Source organism: Rousettus aegyptiacus, unplaced genomic scaffold (genome assembly GCF_014176215.1).
Source record: "Rousettus aegyptiacus isolate mRouAeg1 unplaced genomic scaffold, mRouAeg1.p scaffold_m13_p_3, whole genome shotgun sequence".
Lineage (NCBI taxonomy): Eukaryota > Metazoa > Chordata > Mammalia > Chiroptera > Pteropodidae > Rousettus > Rousettus aegyptiacus.
Genome location: NW_023416306.1, coordinates 49,559,440 through 49,580,046, shown reverse-complemented (window position 1 = coordinate 49,580,046; position 20,607 = coordinate 49,559,440). Strand labels below are relative to the sequence as shown.

Genomic DNA, 20,607 nt, shown 5'->3' with positions numbered 1-20,607 from the left:
AATTATTTGTGTGCGTGTCTTATTACCTCTCTTTATATTGCATCCCCACAATATTTTGGGTAGAGTAGGTACACAATAAATACTGACTTGAATACAGTTAGAGGGTATGGGTAAGAGATGGAGAACAAATTAAAGAGAGAGGGGAAGAATAAGGGGTCAGGTGAACGTAAGTAATTTGAGCCTTTTTTTTTTTTCACTCCTTTCCATGGCTAACTCATCTTGTCTGAATTCTTTAAATTTCAAAATGGTAAAAATTCTCAAACAAAACATTCAGCATTGGGAGACAATCCAGTGAAAAGACTAGGAAACAAAATAACCCAAGTGTAGCGGGCATTCCTGATTTTTTACAGGACTTGAATTTAATTCTTCCTTTCCCAATCTTCACATATTCTCCCAAATATCCCTTTTTCTTTCATTGGCCTCATCTCTTTTGCTTTTCTTCTTTTCTGTTTTCCTTCCTCGCTTCCTTTCTTCTCTCCTAAAACCAGAAGTTCTTTCCTTCTCTTTTGTTAAGCCTGGTGCCAGAGTGTTTGAGGAGGCCCTGGGGTTTGTGTCTAACTCAGCCATGTTCTCTGTGGTGTGGGAATGAGGAATCAGAAGTGAACAAATACTTACTGAGTGCATTCTATGTTTGAAAAGAGTGAACGTTTGGGTATTAAATAGAATTGGGTTGAAATCAGGCTCCACACTTATAATCTCTATGTCTCAGTGTTCATATCAGGAAAATGAGGACAATAATAGCAGCTCTTATGGAGAGCTGTATGGATTAAATAAGAAATGGTTTGTACAATCCCTAGGTAGGTTTTTTTCTCTCACTGTCTTCACCTTTAGCCTAAAATCATAGGAGTGGGGAGAGGAAAGAAGGCGGGGAGGCAGACGTGTGGGCTAAGCAATACAAAATCTTGTATCTTAATCCCCAGTTTAGCTGCCGGATCAAATTCGAAGACCTTGATATGACAGTTTTTTATTTCATTTCTATGATTTTATAGTTTATTACAGAAAAGTTAGCTAAGCAATAACTTATCATACTTGGAATAAGAATCTCAAAAAAGAAAATGCTCTTAGATCAAAACTCCAGCAAAACTGACACACCCAGATTACTCACTGGCTTCTCAAGAGAAATAAAAATGTGGTGATGTCATTTTTCCCCTTGCATGCTCCAATCTCAAATTCTCAGAGGGTAATAAAAGTTCTTGTCTTTCACACAATAGTAAACAAAGCAAACCTCCCCAAACTCATAGGGATACTGTGGTTGAGAGAAAGAGGGCAATTTTACCTAATTAGTGAATTTTCTAGATGTTTTATATTTGTTCTACACTAAAAATGTGAAATCCTGTTGTAGATCATTTATTGCTAGTGTCAAGTAATTGTAACTCATCTGAAAGTGTCTACAAAGCAGTTAGACACATTTTTCAGAAAACCAGCCCACTGTATAATTGTTACTACACTTAACAATCGTTCTTTGATGAATAAAAAGGGAAGAAGCTAGTGTCACAATAGTCCTCTACGAAATGTTTCACTTTTGCTGTCATCATTCAGGCTTGGCCATATCTGATTTCAGTATTAGTGAATCCATTGCACTTTTAAGTAATAAAGAAAAGAACACATTTCAGTTACTGCTGACAAGGTATTTCATCAGTCTTCCTGTTAGTATGAGTCATAGCAGAGAAGAATTTGATAGTTTGCGAGGAGAAACCACAGTCCACTATTAAGCACTCCAAGCTTTTAGGCCACAAGAGAATGAAATCAGCAACCAATTTTACTCTAAATTTTTCTTTGGGTGCCTAGTGTATACTAGCACTGTTCCAGGATTTCTGAGTACACTAAAATAATAATAATAATAATAAAAATACAGAATATACTGTCTTACCTTAAGAAGTATTCAACCTGAAATTTTCTTTGTCAGAAATTAGCATTCTTTTTATGAGTCTTCTGATGTTGAGACTTTTATCTGAGCCCCAGCTCTGTCACTGCCAAGATGCTCTGTTACACCGACATTGGGAATATCACTACCAGGTGATTGATCATAAATGATGGACTGAAGCAATGGTAAGCATACTAAAAATGTAAAAAGTCTTCTTGGTGCAAATTGATATTTTCACCTGTCAGTTACCCAGTTCAATGGGGGCAGTGGTGGTTGTATGTGATCAGAAGATTATTTTAAAGAGGCCAGCACAAGAGAAATTCATATTGTCTACAAGAATTAATGTTTTACATGCAGTTTTCTTTTTTCCAAAAGATTGAAATATTTTATTTCTGCATATTATATGCCCAGAACCAGAAAGCAAGCAGCAATATACCTGAAATGATCTACTTAAGAGATCTTAGAGACTGAGGATAGCAGTTGGACAGTTCAGTTTTCAAAGCCCCAGAAAGATGGAAGAACATGATAGGTAATGTTTTTGCACAGTTTCAATGTGTCAAAATTGTACTAAGGGATTTACATGCTTTGTCTCACATGATCAAACAATGCGTTAAGGTAGCTACCTTTATGATCTTCATCCTACACATAGAAAAACCGAGATTAAGAAAATATCCCAAGATCCTGAGTTAGTAAAACGTGGGGCTGGGATAGGAATACCAGGCATCCGACTCTGACACCTCTGTGCTCACTTACCCCTGCTAGGCTTCATCATGGGGTTTGGATTCTGTCATGTTTGGCTTCTAACCTCATTTCTGCTCCTAAAGGGTCACTTAACCCCATTACTTTGTCTGTAAACTGGGGGATGTGGTGAGGATTCTCTGAGCTAACATTTGCAAAGACCCAGTGGAGGGTTGTCATTACCCAAAAGGGAAGAGTTCATCCTTCATGAGAAGGGTCAGGGGGCAGGGGACCCTCCTGCTGCAGAATCTACCGTCGGAAGATAGGCACTCTAGTAGCACTGCTCACCTCGGATCACTGAATCACTTTTCTAAGGCTTGGATTTTTCTTTAAATGATAAAGATACAGCTAGTTCATGCAATACCTATTCTATCCTCGGTTTGAAATTCTTACAGTTATAGAAGGTTTGTTATTAGGTTCTCCATCTATAAGGCAACTAGTCACAGACCCACCACAGGTAGCCACTTCTGGAGCTTTGTGCTTATGAAGAAGGGTAATAAAGTGAGAGGAAGAAGGGAAGGGATTGAGCCGTTAGCAAGAGGTCTGAGACTTCCAGCTAGCTGATGTCTTGGTATCATTGGTATCACTTTTCCCTGAAAGGTGACAGCAACAGAAGCGAGCCACCTGCTACAAATTGCCAGTTTAAGAAAGTCAACTCTCTCTTCAAACCCAGTCCATTCCAAGTTGAACATAGATAATGAATTTTTATCACTGAGCTCATATGCAAGTTCATATTTAAATCTATCTTTTGTTAATTGATTGCTATTATCATTTCTACTGTAAATCAACATAATTTCCATATATGGATTTGTTAGTATCTTTTGTATGCCCCATGGACTTGGAAATCAACGGAAACCAAGCAGAGTTCCCTCTTTTTGGATTTAATTGTAGGTAGTTCCTATTGGTTTCTCCTGGATTTTCAGGATTCTGTCTCCAGGACTGCCTCATTTTCCCTGGGACTAGACTTCCTTAATGACCATCATCATCATAATGTCAACATATACTGAATACTTACCATGCTTGAGGCATTGTGTAACACACATATACTTCAGGTAATGACTTCACCCGATCAGTACAACTCTGCATAGTTGGTGTTATCATTATTACTATTAACCCTCCTTTTAAATTGAGGAAGTTGAGTCATAGAGAAGGTTCTTGCCCACAGAGAGGGCTGGAGCTGGGACTTATACCCATGTCTGTGTGACTCCAAATCCTGAGCCTTCAATAGGTCCACCGTATATATTCCATCTTGACTAGGATCTGAAAAAAAAATTCGTTTTCACCAGTTTCACTAAAACTGTGGCCCAATGAATGGCTCCCTCTGAGGGCAGGTTACATACTATTTACCAAATTATAGAAATACGAATTCAGTCCAACGTAAATGAGAGCTACCTGAATGTGGTAAGTCCATGCAATTATATAAATTAATGTTTCAGAAATAACTGAGTTGCACTGTGAGGAAAAGCGGTGGGTTTAATGGGTCTCTCCACTTTGATTCTTTTCTGTGTGTCACTGGGTAAGTGACTTAGCTTCTTTGTGCCTCAATACCTGGAATTGGAGTAGATGCAGTTTAAGGCAGTGTTTTTCAAACTGCTTCTCACAAACCATCAGTGGGTTATGAAATCAATTTAATGAACCACAATCATTATATTTTAAGGAATTAAATAGAATAGTAGAGTATAAATATATTTAAAGTATTAGTGCTATACTATGTACAGTATTCAAATAATAATAGAGAATAAAAAGCGGAGTAACCCACATGTAGTAAGATAAGTATGTTTGATCAATCTTTGTTTCAGTGTGGGGTGTGTTTGTGTTAGGTCACAACATAAAATATATTTCTTATAGAGGATCATAGTCAAAAAAGTTTGAATAACACTTGACTATGGTTCTTTCTACCTTAAATTGGAGGACTCTATCCAATAGTTATGATACTTTACACTCAAATTTGCAGACTGTCTCTATAATTTGTTAGTGACCATTGCATTGGCAAAATCCAGCAGAAGAAAGAGGGAAAGAGTCTAATAGAATCTAGAATCTAATAATGTTCAGTGTCTCCTTGATACCCAAAGTTCTTTCCTTGATATAAGAAGCTAAATGTACTATGATTGTCAAATAATGATGTTTTTCTTCTGATTCATGACTATTATCATATTTTCTCTTCTTTAACATATTCACAAAAGTGACATCTATGCCTTTCTCTACTCAACACAATTTCATGAATGATAAGAAACCAAAGTAACACAACTAATTTTCCTAGCATTTAGGAAAAATCTGTATGAAATATGTGGTACATTCCTCTGATCCCATTTACTTTGCAGCTGCACTTTTCTTGTTTGCTCCAAAATGACAATTTAGTGTAAAAACATAACAATCTAGTCTAAGTAGATTCTACCAAATCCGTCTCTTGCCCATTCATCTCTTTACATTGTTCTGAGAAAAAGTCAATTTCTTTTTGAGCATGTACCATCTAGATGATGGCAGTCAATGTGGTAGGCTACCAATGGCTTTCTCTAATTATCTCCATAACGATCTCCTAGTGTGTTAAATGGTTCCACAAAGATCCTCCCTACCACCAGTATAAAGGAGATCTAAAGTCTTGGGAAGGAGAACTAAAATAAATGCTGGCTTCACAAAAGCAACAGTTCCCTAAAACCCAAATCCAAATGCACTAGGATTCCTGGGTTACTTTTCAAAGATAGATTCCTGAGCCCCTTGTATAGATAGTTAAATTAGGTAGATATTCTAATTTGGTAGGTCTGAGATAGGGCTTACAAATCTGTAACATTTTTAACGATGGACAGCATAAATACAGAAAAAAGGTAAACATCATAAGTGTATGACTTCAAGCATTTTCACACAATGAACAACTATGTTCTATGTCCCAGAAACTGATCATAGCAAGAAACAGAAAATACTAGAATACCAGAATTTCTTCCATGTTCTTTTTCCAGACTTTGCCTCTTTCCCACAAAGTTAGCCAATATCTTGACTTTGAATAGCGTAGATTGGTTTTGCCTTTTTTAAAATTTCATATAAATGGAATTAGATATACTTTCCTGTGTTAGGCTTTCTTTGTTCAACATCATATTTATGAAATTTATGTTGTCACTATATTTGTGGTTTATTCATTTTCATGGTTGCTCTGTTGCTAGATAATTAGGTTCTTTCCAATTCGGGGCTCTGACAAAAAGTGTTGCAATGAACATTCTTACATATGTCTTCTGGTACACACACATATATATGCACTTATTATTGGGTACATATATAGAAATGAAATTGCTGGGTCAAAGAATAGTCATATAGTTAGCTTTAGTAGATACTGCCAAAAAGTTTTTCAATATGGTTATGTCAAATATGAATATTTTAAACTCTTGTCCAGATGACTCGATGCTAGGTTCGTAACTGCTGAACATGAAAAGAGCATGAGCATTTGAAGGCAGCCATTATGTTGATCTCTTTCTACTGTTCCCAATGTATTGGATAATATTTTACATATGGTAAGAGATCAACAAATATCTGTTGAATTGAATTAAATTTTCCACCAGAAGCTTTCAATTCACTTTATTTTCTGATCATTTTTCTTACAACGTTGTAGAACAGTATTCTAAATGAGATAGTAAAAAAGGAGACATTAAACCAACCACATTAGTTGGTCTCACTTCATAGTCTTGAGAAGAACTCCCATAGGGTCAAATTCCCTCAAAAAAATCTGTAGTACTAACGCTGGCTTACCTACAGACATATTCTGTATGAGCTGAATGCTTGTGTCCCCCTCAAATTTCTATGTTGAAGCTTTAACCCCTGTGTGGCTATATTTGGAGAAGGGTCCTCTACAGAATTAAGGTTAAATGAAGTCATAAGGGTAGGACCATGATCCGATAGAATTAGTGTTCTTACAAAAAAAATACCCAGAGGTCCTTCCTTGCTGCCCCACCCCTCACACACATATGCACAAAAAAGAGGCACTGTGAGGACAAAGCAAGAAACTGGCCCTCTACAACCTGGGGGAAAGCTCTCACCAGACATCGACCATGCCAGTGCCCTGATCTCAGACTTCCAGCCTCTAGAACTGTGAAAAAATAAATTTATGTTCTTTAAATAACCTAGTTTGTGGTAATTTGTTATGGCAGACTGAGCAGACTAATACATACTCCAACGTAATTTAATAAACATTTAATGAGCCTATTGGGTTTGAATGCCATTTTAATAATTTAACTAGGTTCCAAAAGAAAACTGGAATTTAACTTTCAGAGGGACACCTTAGCAAACAATTTCAAAGAGTTTGTTGACTGATTTCCAGGAAAAGAGAAGTCTCATTTCTGCCTACATCCAGGAGACAAATTCTTCAGATGTATGTTTAGGTTGGTTCCAATCCACAAGTTCCAATATTCGGAGCTAGTAATAATGCTTGTTGATGTATGCAAGAGATGCTCCAAAAGAATGACTCTACAGAAAGACTGAAAGTGAAAACTAAACATGCTTATGATTAAAAAATTAAAGGGAGATTTCAAAACAATTCTTATAGTACAATCCTAATGTTGTTTTTTAAAAAGCCTATTTATCTATGTATAGCCATATACTCATACCTATAAACAGGAAAAGAAAAGCCTAAATGAGGAAACAGAGAGTCTCATATATGTCAACAGGGCTGGAAATTGGTTAAGCTTTAATGAAAGGCAATTTGACAAGTAACTTTCAAATTTTAAAGACATGTGCTCTTTGACCCAGTAATTCTAATTCTGGGATTATTCTTACATATTAGCTCATAAGCCCACAAATGTAAAAAGATGTTTATTACAGCATCGACGGTAATATAGAAAAAAATGAAAATAATCTAAATGCTCATCAGTAATGTAAAAGTGAAAATAACTCATGATACAATCATACAATGGAGCCATGCAGTCTTCAAGAAGTATGTGGTAGATAGTTCTCTATATGTACTGGTATGGAAAGCTATCTATGATATTCTTGTTAAATGAAAAAAACAAGTCACAGAGCAATATTTATAGTATGATTCCATCCATGTAAACAAAGAAACTTCCTGTATATGATTCTGTGTGCAAAAGCTTAGGAAATGAGTATGGAAGAATAGTGTCGGTTATGGTTACCCTTGGGGAGAACAGTGGGATAAAGGGTAAAGGGTAAGTATTAGTCTGCTAGAGTTGCCATAACAAAATACCCAGACTAAGTGGCTTAACCAACAGAAATTTATTTTCTTACAGTTTTATATGCTAGAAGTCCAAGATAAAGGCGTCCACAGGTTTCTTTGGAGGCTTCTCTCCTTGGCTTGTCCTCACGTGGCTTTTTCTCTGTGTATGTATCCCTGGCGTCTAAGTGTCCATATTTCCTCTCCTTATAAGGATGTCAATCAGATAGGATTACACTCCACCCAAACAGCCTCATTTTAACTTAATGACATTTTAAAGGCCCTATCTCCAAAGAGTCACATTCTGAAGTACTGAGACTCAACATGACTTGAGGGGGGATAAAATTCAGCCCATAACAAGATGACTTCCAAATTTTGTTTATATTGTCTCAATTTTTTATGATGAACATATATCTTTTCTAATTTAAAAAAAGATAGGAAAAATCAACTAGGTAACAAATGTTAATGGAGAAATATTAATAGGAATTATCTCTAAAGAACTAAAGGTGATCCTTATCCTTGCTCTATCCCTGTTTTTTAATGTTTCTAATGCTCTTCAATGAATATGCATTACTTTTTAGTTAGAGAACAGAATAAATATTATTTTTTAATAAAATAAATAAACCCAATAGCTTCCTCTTCAAAAGCCTGGAAATTAGACATATTCAGGGAAAGCACCTACCTTTAGAATGGGCTAGTGATCTTTAATAATTTACAATGACATTTCACTTGCAATAAGTTATTTTAAAATATGAGATCATTCAGAGATGGCATGTAATTCTTAGGTTATAAAAACTGGCATATCTTCTCTCTATTTTCCAGGTTACAATAATAAATGAATCTAGCCTTAAATTAGTGACTTTTTCAAGCAATTATTCAAATTAAAGACTTTTCAAATGACTATTACATTATGCCTATGGTGTGAATTGCATACTTTTTCTTAACTTACTAAATTTCATTAAGTAATGAGTCTTAATCTCAACACCATATAATAATAATGTCCTATATATTAATAGACTACCTTTTCCAAGAGATGTAACATAGTCATTAACAAAATAATCCATCATGTTCTAAAATCACCTGCAGAGAAATGTATAAGGAATAAATAGCTTGCAATTCTAATACTTAGGTGCTTTGCCTCAAGGTTTAGAGCTCAGTCGGAAAAATCCATGTGATTTGCTGGCTTCTGAGTTCAGCAACTTTTCCTGGGACACCTCCTAAGTGAACTACTGTCAGGTGATGGGTTTATCATCATCCAGCTCTCAGGAGAGTTCCAGTCTGCATGTGCAGAAGAACAGATGTTTTGAACAGAATTTCCTAAGAAGGAAACCACTGCACATTCCCCCATGTGAGTATTTGAAGGATGAAGCCATGACATCTTCCAAAGTGGCATCTTCTTTTTTTCGCTCTCTTTTTTTTCCCCTTAGAAACTGCTTTTAGTGCTGGTAAGAGTGGATTTCCCAGAGATAGAAAGCAATCTAAAGTAACATAACTGGAAATTTTGAAAATTTTCTATTTGTGGTCAGTAATCTCAACAGTTTTCTTCCCATTGGGAAACCACTCATCACTTCTGACTATTCCTTCATCCGCTGGAATGTAGCAGATTTGGAAATTCCCAATCTCCATTCTTGTCAGGAATCTTTTTCTTCACCCTGCCAAGTCTTGTCAACCACAGAGTTTGCATTTACCGTTGGTTTCAGAAATGGGCAGGGTTTCTTTTCCCCTCACATTTTTAGGAGCAGTAAGTCAAACAAACACTTGGAGAATAACTCTGGATGGAAGATGACAGAGGAATGAATGGCTTCCAGTGTTACGCCACCAACTATGATGTTCCACAAATTCTTTGGCAGTAGAAATACTATATTTAAAAATACTTCTTTCCTGTAAACTTTTAACTAAAAGTTCACTTACATTAGCAATTATCTAAACATCTGTCTATACACTCACTTCTATTCAGGCTGTGAGGGTTAACCATGTTTATCTACCTACTGAAAAAAGGGTAAGAGAGGGGAAAAAAAGGCCAAGTGATTGAGAGCTACTGTTTGTGTCTGGATTCAATTCTCTTTCATCCTCAGTGTAGAATTTATGCCATTTTGTCCCTAGGAAGTAAGAAGCAGGCTCTTTGCCAGGTTTTTCGATAGGAATGGGGAGCCATCTTGTACTGCTGGGTTAGTTGGAGGGGCTCCATGCAGGCAACTGAGCAGCACAGTTTACAAAAGGAACTGAAAGAAGACAGAGGAAGAAAGGGGAGAGGTGGTTGCTGGATGGTCCTGGGCTGGATGTTGGCTGTTCTTCCTTGTTCCACTTTGGTGAGCAGGGACGTGAACCCCCACCCACTTGGGTAGTCCTTTACACTTTACCACACATTCTTACATACAGAACTCATCTGGCTTTCTCAACATCCCCATGTTAAAGAAATGGCCGGTATATACAGTAAATACTATTTTGTATCATGTCCCATTAAGTTCTCAGGTTGTTGAGTCAGACTACCAGGCTTCAAATCTTAATTTAGTCACTTCCTAATGATGTGAACTTAAGTTAAGCAATTAACTTCCTTCTGTTTCATTTTTCTTATTCATAAAAGGGTGATAACAATCATGTCTACTTCACAGGACTGATGTAAGAATTACATGAGATAACACACATCCTCAGCACAAGACCCAGCACATGGTAAGTCTTTAAAAGATGTTACTTACTATTCAGCATTTTCTTGGTATCATGCCTAGAAAGTTCTTCCCCTCCCTAAGAGTATATATTCACTCATACTTCCTTTTATGGTCTTATGTTTTACATTTAAATCTTTCTAAAATTTTATTTTATTTTGGAGAGAACATTTAACATAAGATCAATCCTCTTAAAAATGTAAGTGTATAAAACAGTATGTATTGTTAACTACAGGTACAATGTTGTGCAGCAGATCTCTAGAATTTACTCATTTTGCTTTTTATGCTCACTAATTAGAAATTCCCATTTCCCCACTCTCCCTAGTCACTGGCAAACATCATTCCACTCTTTGATTCTATAAATTTGACTATTTCATATAGCTCATATAAATGGAATCATGTAGTATGTACCTTTCTGTGACTGGCATACTTTACTTAACATAATGTCCTCAAGGGTCATTGTTATGGTCTTATGTTTTATTTAAATCTTTCATCTACTTGGAATTTATTTGGATATATGGAATAAGGAAAGGATCTAACTCTACTTTTTGCAAAAATGGTTAGAAGGCATAATATTTTAAACAACAAAATCATGTAATGCACTATTCCCAGCAAGAATAAGAACAAGTAATTCTTTCATATTGAGATCAATTCAATTTTATCTTTCAAAAACTAATTTCTACATAGAGTGATTTTTCCCCAAAAAGGCTATGAAATTATTAGATTTTCTTACCTACTTAATCCTGGGTTCAGTCATCAAAGAAAATAAAACATTTATTTATCTTCTGAAAATATTAATGAAAGAACAATATCTGAAAAGAAGTAAAAATAAAATGAGAAAATTAATGACACACTGGTAGGACCAAGACTTGTCTATGCTGGCAGGAAGGAGCTGTAAAAAATCCATACTTCTAGATATTTATAGACAAAGCAACAAAAGAGGGAAGGAAACATAACGCAAGCAAAATATTTGTATTCTATTTGCTTAAACCTATTTATTTTTTAAAATTAACATGGCTTAACAAAATACACAAAATGTAGACTGATTTAGAAATGGACAAGGAAGATGAAGAAAAATAAAAAGAAGACTAGGAGTATAAATAGGCAGCAGAAATGAAGCTGATCTAAACATATCACAATATTCTGTGCATTTCCTATGAATGGGCCAAATTTGTCCCTGAGCTTTCAACTGTCAATGTAGGATTAAACATAATCTCAGTCACAAAATACCAAGTACCTTATAAAAAAAAAAAAAAGCAAGGCAATTTTTCAGAGTATAATATACAACAAAGGTAGATATTGTTGGTTATCTTGCCAGAGTCTATTCTCCTTTTCATCTTTTCTAACAGAACAAAACTGAACTCAGTTTTGTTTAGGTATATATCTCTTCCTCATGTTCAGGTATATATCTCTTCCTCATGTAGCACTAGTAATTGAAGAAATATGACCCAAGAGGTGGGCTGATTAGTATGACCAAACCAATGATTGATTCAGGAATGACAACAAGACAACAAGGAGATGACTGCTAAAGACTTCTAGGAAAGTTCTTTCTTGGCCTTTAGAGAGACCAAGCAGAAGCTTGTGTCTCTTATCTGCTGGATGTGAAAAGAAGCTACAGTTACTACTGGCACCATCTTGAACATGAGGGAAACCAGCCTGAGGACAGGCAAAATATGAGAATGGAAGAGCCAAGACAGTTGAAGAGAAATGAATCAAAAGCCCTGAACAAAGTATATCGGACGTCTACACCACTATTAGATATCTATTCACTGAGTCTCATTGTTTACTAGTTTGACAATGGTGTCTGATATTGCAATTTAAGAAGCTGATACATAAACCCTCAAGTGTATAAAAACATACTCTCTTTTTCTGCCGAGATTTTCTATTTGTTCTTCTATGATTAACACATTTTCCTTTATCTCCATGAGTTGTTAGAATAGCTGTTTTTAAATCTTTAACTGCTAAATCCAAAATCTGAGTAATTTAAAAGTTGGTCTCCATTGGTTCTCTTTTGGGTATAGAATCACATTATCCTATTTCTTTTGTATAGAAATTTTGGACTTTAGGTGGATACTGTAAATAATACAATGTAGAGGCTCTGGATTCTATTATATTCTCTTGAAGAGTACTGATTTCTTTTTCAACATGGCTGAACTCAATGCCTAAACTCTTCCTCTCCTGCAGTGGACAACAGGTAAATGCTCTGTCCAGTACTTCTAGCCTCAGCTGGGATGTTGGGAGTCTACCTCAAGTGAAGATGCCAAGTAGGCAGTTAGATGGATGCATGGATTTGGAGCTCAGGAGTGAGATTTAGCCTAGAGATGAAAGATTGAGAGGAGTCAGTATTGGATGGTAGGTGAAGCCAATGAAGTAAATTAAATCATTCAAGCATAAAGGGAGAAGAAAGGAGGGCATATTAGTTTGTTATGGCTGCCACAACGAAGTACCACAGACTAGGTGATTTAAACAACAGAAAATTTTTTTCTCAAAATTCTGGAGGCTAGAAGTCCAAATCCAAGTGTCAGTAGGGTTGGTTTCTTCTGAGGCCTCTCTTCTTGGCTTGTAATGGTCATCTTCTCCCTATGTCTTCCCTCTGTATCTGTCTGTGTTCAAAGTCCTCTTCTCATAAGGTTACCAACCATATTAGATTAGGACTCACCCTAATAACCTCATTTTAACCTTTGAATTGTCTTTAAAGACCCTATCTCCAAATATGTCACATGCTAATGTACTAGAGGTTAGGACTTCCATATATGAATTTGAGAGGGGTCATAATTCAGCCCATAACAGAGGCCATTAACTAAGGCCAAAGGAACTCCAACATTTAAAGGTCAGGAAGTAGAGGAAAAACCAGCAAAAGAGACTTGGAAAAGATTTGCCGTAAAGGTAGGAAGGTAATCAAGAGGGTATCCCAAATGCCAAAGGAAGAAAACATTTCCAGGAGGGCATGGTCAGCAGTGTCAAATGCTACTATGAGGTTAAACTTGATATCCTACAGGTTTAGTAAAAGGTAAAGCACTGATGACTTTGTTGAGAACACGATGCATTGGCATGGTGAAGTGAAAGTCTGACTGAAACACAGTAAGCAATGAATAAGAGAGAAGAAAATAGGGTCATCTAAATTCTCTGGAGTTGGAAACTGAGTGGAGAGAATAGGAAAGATGCCAGGCTTTACCATGGCACATACTGAAGACTGGCTCATGCAGCCCCCACCTCAACACCCTTTTAGCTTCCTTTACTGTCCTGAATTACATTTGTTGAGTGCCTAATCTGTGCCAGACACTGTTTTAAAAGCTTGGGGTACACCTAAGAACAACAAATATCCCTACTCTCACGGAGCTTAACTTCAAGTGAAGAGAGACAGACTATAAGCATTAAACATAACAATAATAATATATTGTAATTAAACACAAACAATAAAGTATAAAATTATACATAGATTAGTAGGTATAAGAACTGAGAAAAAAAAAAGTAAAGAGAATGGAGTAAAGTGAATGGGAATTCCAGGAAATGAAAAACTGCATTAGTAAATATCAAATAAAGGGAGATACAGTTAATGAAAAATATGCAACGCTTCCACACTTAGAACCACCAAACAATCTGAGAAATATGAAAAGAGCAAATACATGGAGAGAGGTACAGTTATGTGGAGCTTTTCCGCACCAACACAAATTCCCCAACTGGACACCGAGTGTCCAATGATTCAATTTAATTTGGACACTAAATGCCCAGAGTTAGCAACAGAACCCACAGCCTTATGGCTCCATCTGCCCCGACTCCAGACACCAGTTCAAACTTCCAGACCTCTCATGCATCTGACTGACCTACTATATATAAATGGGCAGTTCCCAAGAACCCCACCTCAGGTTCACTATTTGGTACAACAGCTCATAGAACTCAGGAAAGCACTTCACTTACTATTATTGATTTATTATAAAGGATATTATAAAGAATACAACTGGCTAGCCAGATAGAGTAGTACATAGGTTGAGGTCTAAAAGCATCCCAAGTACAGGAGCTTCTGCCCCCAGGGAGTTGGAGGTATACCCCCCTCCCAGAATGTAGGTGTGTTTACCAGCCTAGAAGCTCTCTGAACCCCATAGTTTAGGGGTTTTAATGAGGTTTCGTTATGTAGGCATAGTTGATTAAATCATTCGCCATTGGTGATCTCCAGCCCCTCTTCCCTCCCAGGAGTTTGGGGTGGGAGGTTGACTCAAGAGAGAAGAGTTAATCTTCAAGCTTATTGAGATAAACCTTACATTTTAAGTAATATGAAGCATCAACTTTTCCTAAAAGGAGGAGGAGAAGAAGAAGGAGGAGGAGGAGGAGGAGGAGGAGGAGGAGGAGGAGGAGGAGGAGGAGGAGCAGGAGCTAGGAGATATGCTCTCTTTGAAATAGCTGTGTGACTTTGAGCAAGTATCACTTCAATCCTTTCTAATTCTATTTCTTTCCTATAGCCACAGAAGCAGAAATCCCCTAGTGAGAGAGTTCTTTGTGGTGGCCAAATATAAATGGAGTTGAATAACACAGAATTAAAGAGAATACAATGCTAGAATGGAAATCCCCAAACTATCCAGTTAGAAATTCTCTCTAATTGTCCTGGTTCTTGTTCTTTGAGTATTGACCACCGTTTGATGTCAGGCTTGGTTCCAGTGTCCCCACAGGCAGAGCAAGGTAAAAAGTGCACATTGCTGGGGAAAAGCCACCAAGGATGGGGCAAATTAGCAAAGGCAATGTAAAAGGGTCTACTCTGTAGGCCTTCCCACCAATAGCTGTGATCACTCAAATGCCCCCTTGTAAACCAGGCCTATGGGAATAGTTGTACAAAAAAAGAGGCTGGGAGGGATCTTTAAAGAACCTTAAATTACAAAAATTCAGAATAATTCAGATGAACAGCCCTCAGGGGAGAAACTGAAACAAAAGGCTGAAGTGTTGAGAATATCTGCTCCAAAATATCTTTCACTGCATATATGTATTATTTTCATTGATCTTATTACAATGAATTCCACTAATGAAAGATTCATTTAATGTAAGCTGATTTTATAAAGTTGGAACTATCTCTAGGAAGGTTAAAGAGCTATTAAACATCCATCTGGGATATGATTTTGCCCAATCAGTCCACTCTCCTCTTAATACTTGAAATTATGTGCACTCAGGAAAGAGGATTGTGATTGGTGGTGTGAGGAAAATAAGTGGGGGGATTGTTGTAGTTGGGGAGAAGCACGGTGGGGAACAGGTGTAAAGAAGACACTCATATAGTGACAGAGGAATGCGAAAGAGGCAGTGTGAAAAAGGAGGGTATTAATGACAAATCGGCCCATCTCAAATGGCTCCTAAGGCCTATTCTTCTATTTCTTCCTTCTCCCTCCTTCGCCTTATGTGCTCCTGCTCAAGGAAACCAGGAAAGCTGGGACTAAGGTTGGCTACATCGTGGGTGAGCTTAGTTTATTACAAGTTAGTGTGACGAGCTAAAAATCACCTATCATCATGATAGCCAGATGTATTGCAAATGTCAAAGGACCGCCTTACAAATATTTTAGGATATAACCTGTTCATGAACTGGGGGTTTCCAATAATATCCAGTCAATAAATAGTTACTGGGTGCCTACAATGTGAAGGCCTCACTAGGTGCTGAAGATACAGTGAAGATTAAGAGACATCATCTCTGTTCTCAGAAAGCTTAAAAGATCACATTTGTATTTCAAAGGTCACTCAGAAGTGCAGAAAGTGGGTTGAAGGGAAACAAGATTGGAGTCAGAAAACCAAGTAGAAGGCAGCTGCAGAAATGGTTTTTACTCTTCACTGAACATTTTTGCATAGAAGGGTATTAACAAGACTGTAGACTTTTCTGTTTTTGTCAGAACTTTTCTCTTTTTGTCAGAACTTGTATTTTGATTAGTGGAATGATGGGCACTCTTTGCCTCTAGGCTGATAATGAATAACTGGTTTACTTTTAATGTTCTACACAACTACCTGTCAGGATTTGGTTGAGGACAGCTCCCTCTACAGCAGCAGTGGCCACAGAAAGTCCCCAGGCAGAATGTAAAGGTGCTGGCAGATGGATATTCTGTCTTGCACTAAAGTGGTTAGGGCATAGATAATCTGCTATCTCCCAGTGGAGCAGGCATAGATTTTTGGATTCCCCTACAGGTTATAGGAAGAACATGGAATCAGGGAAATTGTCTCAGGCCCATCCACTTAGATACTTCTCTCAGCCATTTCTAACCATCATCCTGGGTATTATTTCACATGTTCTGGTGACCCACAGTTTAAGATACACAACTCCAGTTTTTTGCATAGTGTCTAGCAAATAATAAACACTGTTGAAAGAGTTGACATACAGTACATGTAAGGAACAAGCATGTGTTCATGTTCTCTATGATGTCTGTCTTCATTTCAGTTTTAATTGTTTCTCCTGTTGCACTCGTCCTTTCGACCTTAAGAAGTCTGGCTTCTTTTAGTGGATAATCATTTAGCCACCCTTTCTACAGGTCCTAACATCCCAATGTTATCATTGATACTTCAATTCAGTTTAGAAAATACTCCTGTTTGTAAAACTCTGCCTTGAGTGCTGTGGGGGCCACAAAGATGACTAGGAGGAGCACGGGCCCTTTCTTAGAGGGTATTTCTTTTGACCTTTTCTGGCTTTTTTGAAATTTTCTCTAATCCTCTATTAACTCCTGGCTCTCTCTAGTTCTGCTCAGTCTAGCACCCCATTGCCTCTTAAACATAAATTGTTACATTAATTTCCCCAAATGAATCACACATGCAATGAAACAGACCATTTCCTGGGGATAGCCCTTTCCCATGTTGAATATGAGCTTGGTTGGCCCAGTGACCTATTTTTGGCCAGTGGACATCCGTAAAAAAAAAATACTTGCAGAGGCTAGATAAGTGCATGTGAATTGCAGCTTTTTCTGTTGGAATACTGTCACTTTCATGTGAAGAAGTCTAGCTCAGTCTCTTTGAGGATGAAAGATCATAGAGGAATAAGCCTCGTTATCCCAGCCATCTCAGCTGAGTCCAGCATCCAGTGGCCCTAACAGCTATATACAGCCACATGAGAGGGCCTAGGCAAGACCCACAGACAAACCACTCTGCCCTGCCACAGAATCATAAGAATTAATTGTTGTTTAAGTCAAAGTCTGGGTTGTTTAGCTATGAAGCAATTGGTAACTGAAACACATACCTTATTTTCAAGGCCCTCCCCTGACTATCATAAAAGAGCTCTATGTTAGTCCTGAGGGTCTTCTGCTGACTCCTCAAGCTGTTGTGTTTAGGTCTACTCTGTATGAAGGAGGAGTGTGGGTTCTTGCATCCCCTTCTGGCATCAAAGCATTCTTGGCTTTGTGGCTTTGGACAATTTACTTAACCTTTCTAAACTTCGGTTTTCTGCATTAGAGCAATGCTGCTCAAAATGTGGTCCATTTGTATCCGAATGTTTGTTTAAAAAATAGACTTAAGCAGCTACTTTTATAATAGCCCCACCTGAAAACAATATCAACATCCATTAACTTGTAAAAAGATATGATATATTCATGCAGTGGAATACTTCTCAGCACTGAAAAAGGATGAAACTATTGATTCACTTAGCATGGTTGAATCTCTCAGATATTATTTTGGGCAAAAGAAGCCTGAAACAGAAGAATACATAGTGTATGGTTCTATTCATTTTAAGTCCTAGAATAGGCAAGACTGATTTGTGATTATCAGGCAAAACAAATTTATGACATGGAACAGATCACCTCTGAGTAGGAGGTGGGAAGGACTGACTATAAAGAGGCATGAGGGAATTTCCTGGCATTACAGAAATGTTTTATATCTTGATTCGGGTGTAGGTTAAATGAGTGCATGAATTTGTCAAAACATCAAACTGTACACTTAAAATTTGTGCATTTTTATATGAAAAGTATACTTCATTTAAAAAAAAAAAAGATTGCCAAAAACATGTAGATTTGGGTGGAATGGATACTTTAATTGGCTCTCTCAAACTCGACTTTATTTCCTGTGTTGAGAAGTTGAGAATATATTTCCCAGGTCTCCTTGCAGCTAGGCTTCTGGCCGTGAATTGCTTCTGCCAGTTAGGTGTGTTCATGAAAGATCTGGAAAGTGGAAAGAAGGCAATTCCACTTTGCCATCTTTCCAAAGAGTTTCAGTTCAATAAGTGGTCTCTGGCAAACGGGAGCGCTGACAGGTGCCAGACTCCCTGTTCCACTGTAGGGTGGGTTGGTGGTAGTGACAACAGTGACAGCGTGGCAAAAACAGTGACAGAATGTCAGGTCAGCAACCTCCAGATCTCAGCTGTGGTGGAATGCCCTTGAGACCAAAATTCCAGTGGCTTCCTTTCCTCCAGCCTTTCCGGTGATTTTGTAAGCCCCTCAATTCCTTGTTCTAAATCCTGATTTGCCTTATAATTGCCAAAAACTAAATACCTGGAGGAGTATCTGTTTCTTGTACTAAGCCCTAAGACAGAACCCACCCCGGGCCTAATGGGATGATGGGATGATAACACCTAGTTCAGAAAGTGATTGTGAGGCTCACATGAGATCCTACAGTTTTTAAAAAAGGCACTTGGTATATAGTAGATGCTGAATAAATTAAGCATCTACTAAGTTATTGGGATTTGGGGGTTAAATTATTGACATTATTACTGGACAAGATGTAAGAATCCATGATAGCTTAGACTTGGTACATACATGATGTTGTTGAAAAAAATGGAATGGAAAATTCTGGGACTTAGACACTAGTTCTAGCTGAGTCATAATCTGGTCTCTGTGTGTATGTATGACATCTTGAGTCAGTCTTTAACCTTTTCAAGCTTCTGTTTCTTTATCTGCAAAATGAAGGTCTTATAATAAATGACCTTTTGGATAATCCTAGGGATCTTTTATACTTTAAGGAGATTAACTGACATATGTTGGGGTTTTGTTTACTGGATCTTTCTTCTCTGTCTATACTATGTTTCTGGTGTGTGACTCCCACCCCCACCCTCCTGAGCATAATTGATTGATTTGGGGATGGGAACTGACAAGAGCTGGGCCAATCAGATTTTCTTCTCTGTGAACTTTAAATTAGCCTAGTTCCTTTAATGAAGGAGATAAAACTAGGCAGTTGTAGGGAAACCTCTTTCTTTTCACTAGGTACTATGAAGCAAAGAAAGGAAAATTTCAGAGAGAGAAGAATGAAGCATATCAGCAGAAGGAAGATTCCTAGTCTCTGACAGCTTTCGAGTTCTTTCCTAAGGCCCAGCTGTATGCCTGCCCTCATATTCCATGACATCCCTGTATCCTTATAATAAACTCCTTCCTTTCTCTTTAAGTTAGCTTTAAGTATACAGTGAATCATAGCAGCAATGGTGTTTGTCTACAATGTGTTTTCCCACCCCCTTCTTTTGAATTGGGAGAATTCCTCCCCTAATCTTCATGAGGTTGTAGTAGGACAAACCATTGTGGATGCTCTGCCCACGCCAAACCAAGAATGAGCACATGATCCAGGCAGGCCAATCATTGTATCCTAATCCCCTGGCCACAGTGACTGGTGTGTGTATGAGTACATTATCCAAACAAGGCCGATCAATGTATTCCCTAGGTTGACATAGGGAGTTGAAAAGTGAAGTTTTTTCTGCTTGGATGGCTAAACTGAGATGTTGTGAGTCTGGGACACTCAGCATCATTTTACTCTCTTTGTGAAGAGCTGCTGTCTGAAACCAAGAACAAGCCAACCCAGGAGACAGAGAGAGAGAGAAAAAACTATGAAGACATCATCTGAGTCTTTGATTCTATCCTGCCCAAAGCTAAATCCATCCTAGATTTTCTGGTTATGTAAATCAATTTCTTTTATTTCTTTGTTTAAGCCAACTGAAATTGGGTTTTCATCACTTGCAAACCAAATAGCCCTGACTCATAGAAATTCATGTCTATTACTCACCACAAAAATCCTAATAAAACAATATACACAAATACAAGGTTTTATGATGGAGTTTAGACAACTGTCCCTGTAGAATTAATGAGACCACTATTTAGGCAAGGGTTTCTAAGTTCCCTGCAAAATTCCTTCCAGGTCCACTTGCTGCAGGTCTGTCAGACTTTGGTCTTTGTTATGGGTTGAACTGTGTGCCCTTCCCTCACCACCCCACCCCCTCCGGCAAAAGATACGTTTAAGTCCTACACCAATACCTTGGAATGTGACCTTAT

At 37.6% G+C, this 20,607-nt stretch overlaps 1 long non-coding RNA gene across 1 annotated transcript; it reads right to left on the bottom strand.

The window, feature by feature from the left end:
• Positions 1-575: 575 nt before the first annotated feature.
• On the bottom strand, positions 576-14,707 carry LOC118600351. Its single transcript, XR_004949932.1, has 2 exons — positions 11,148-14,707; positions 576-3,862 (listed from the first exon to the last, which is right to left on the bottom strand). It is a non-coding gene; the product is annotated as an uncharacterized LOC118600351 (long non-coding RNA).
• Positions 14,708-20,607: the final 5,900 nt, after the last annotated feature.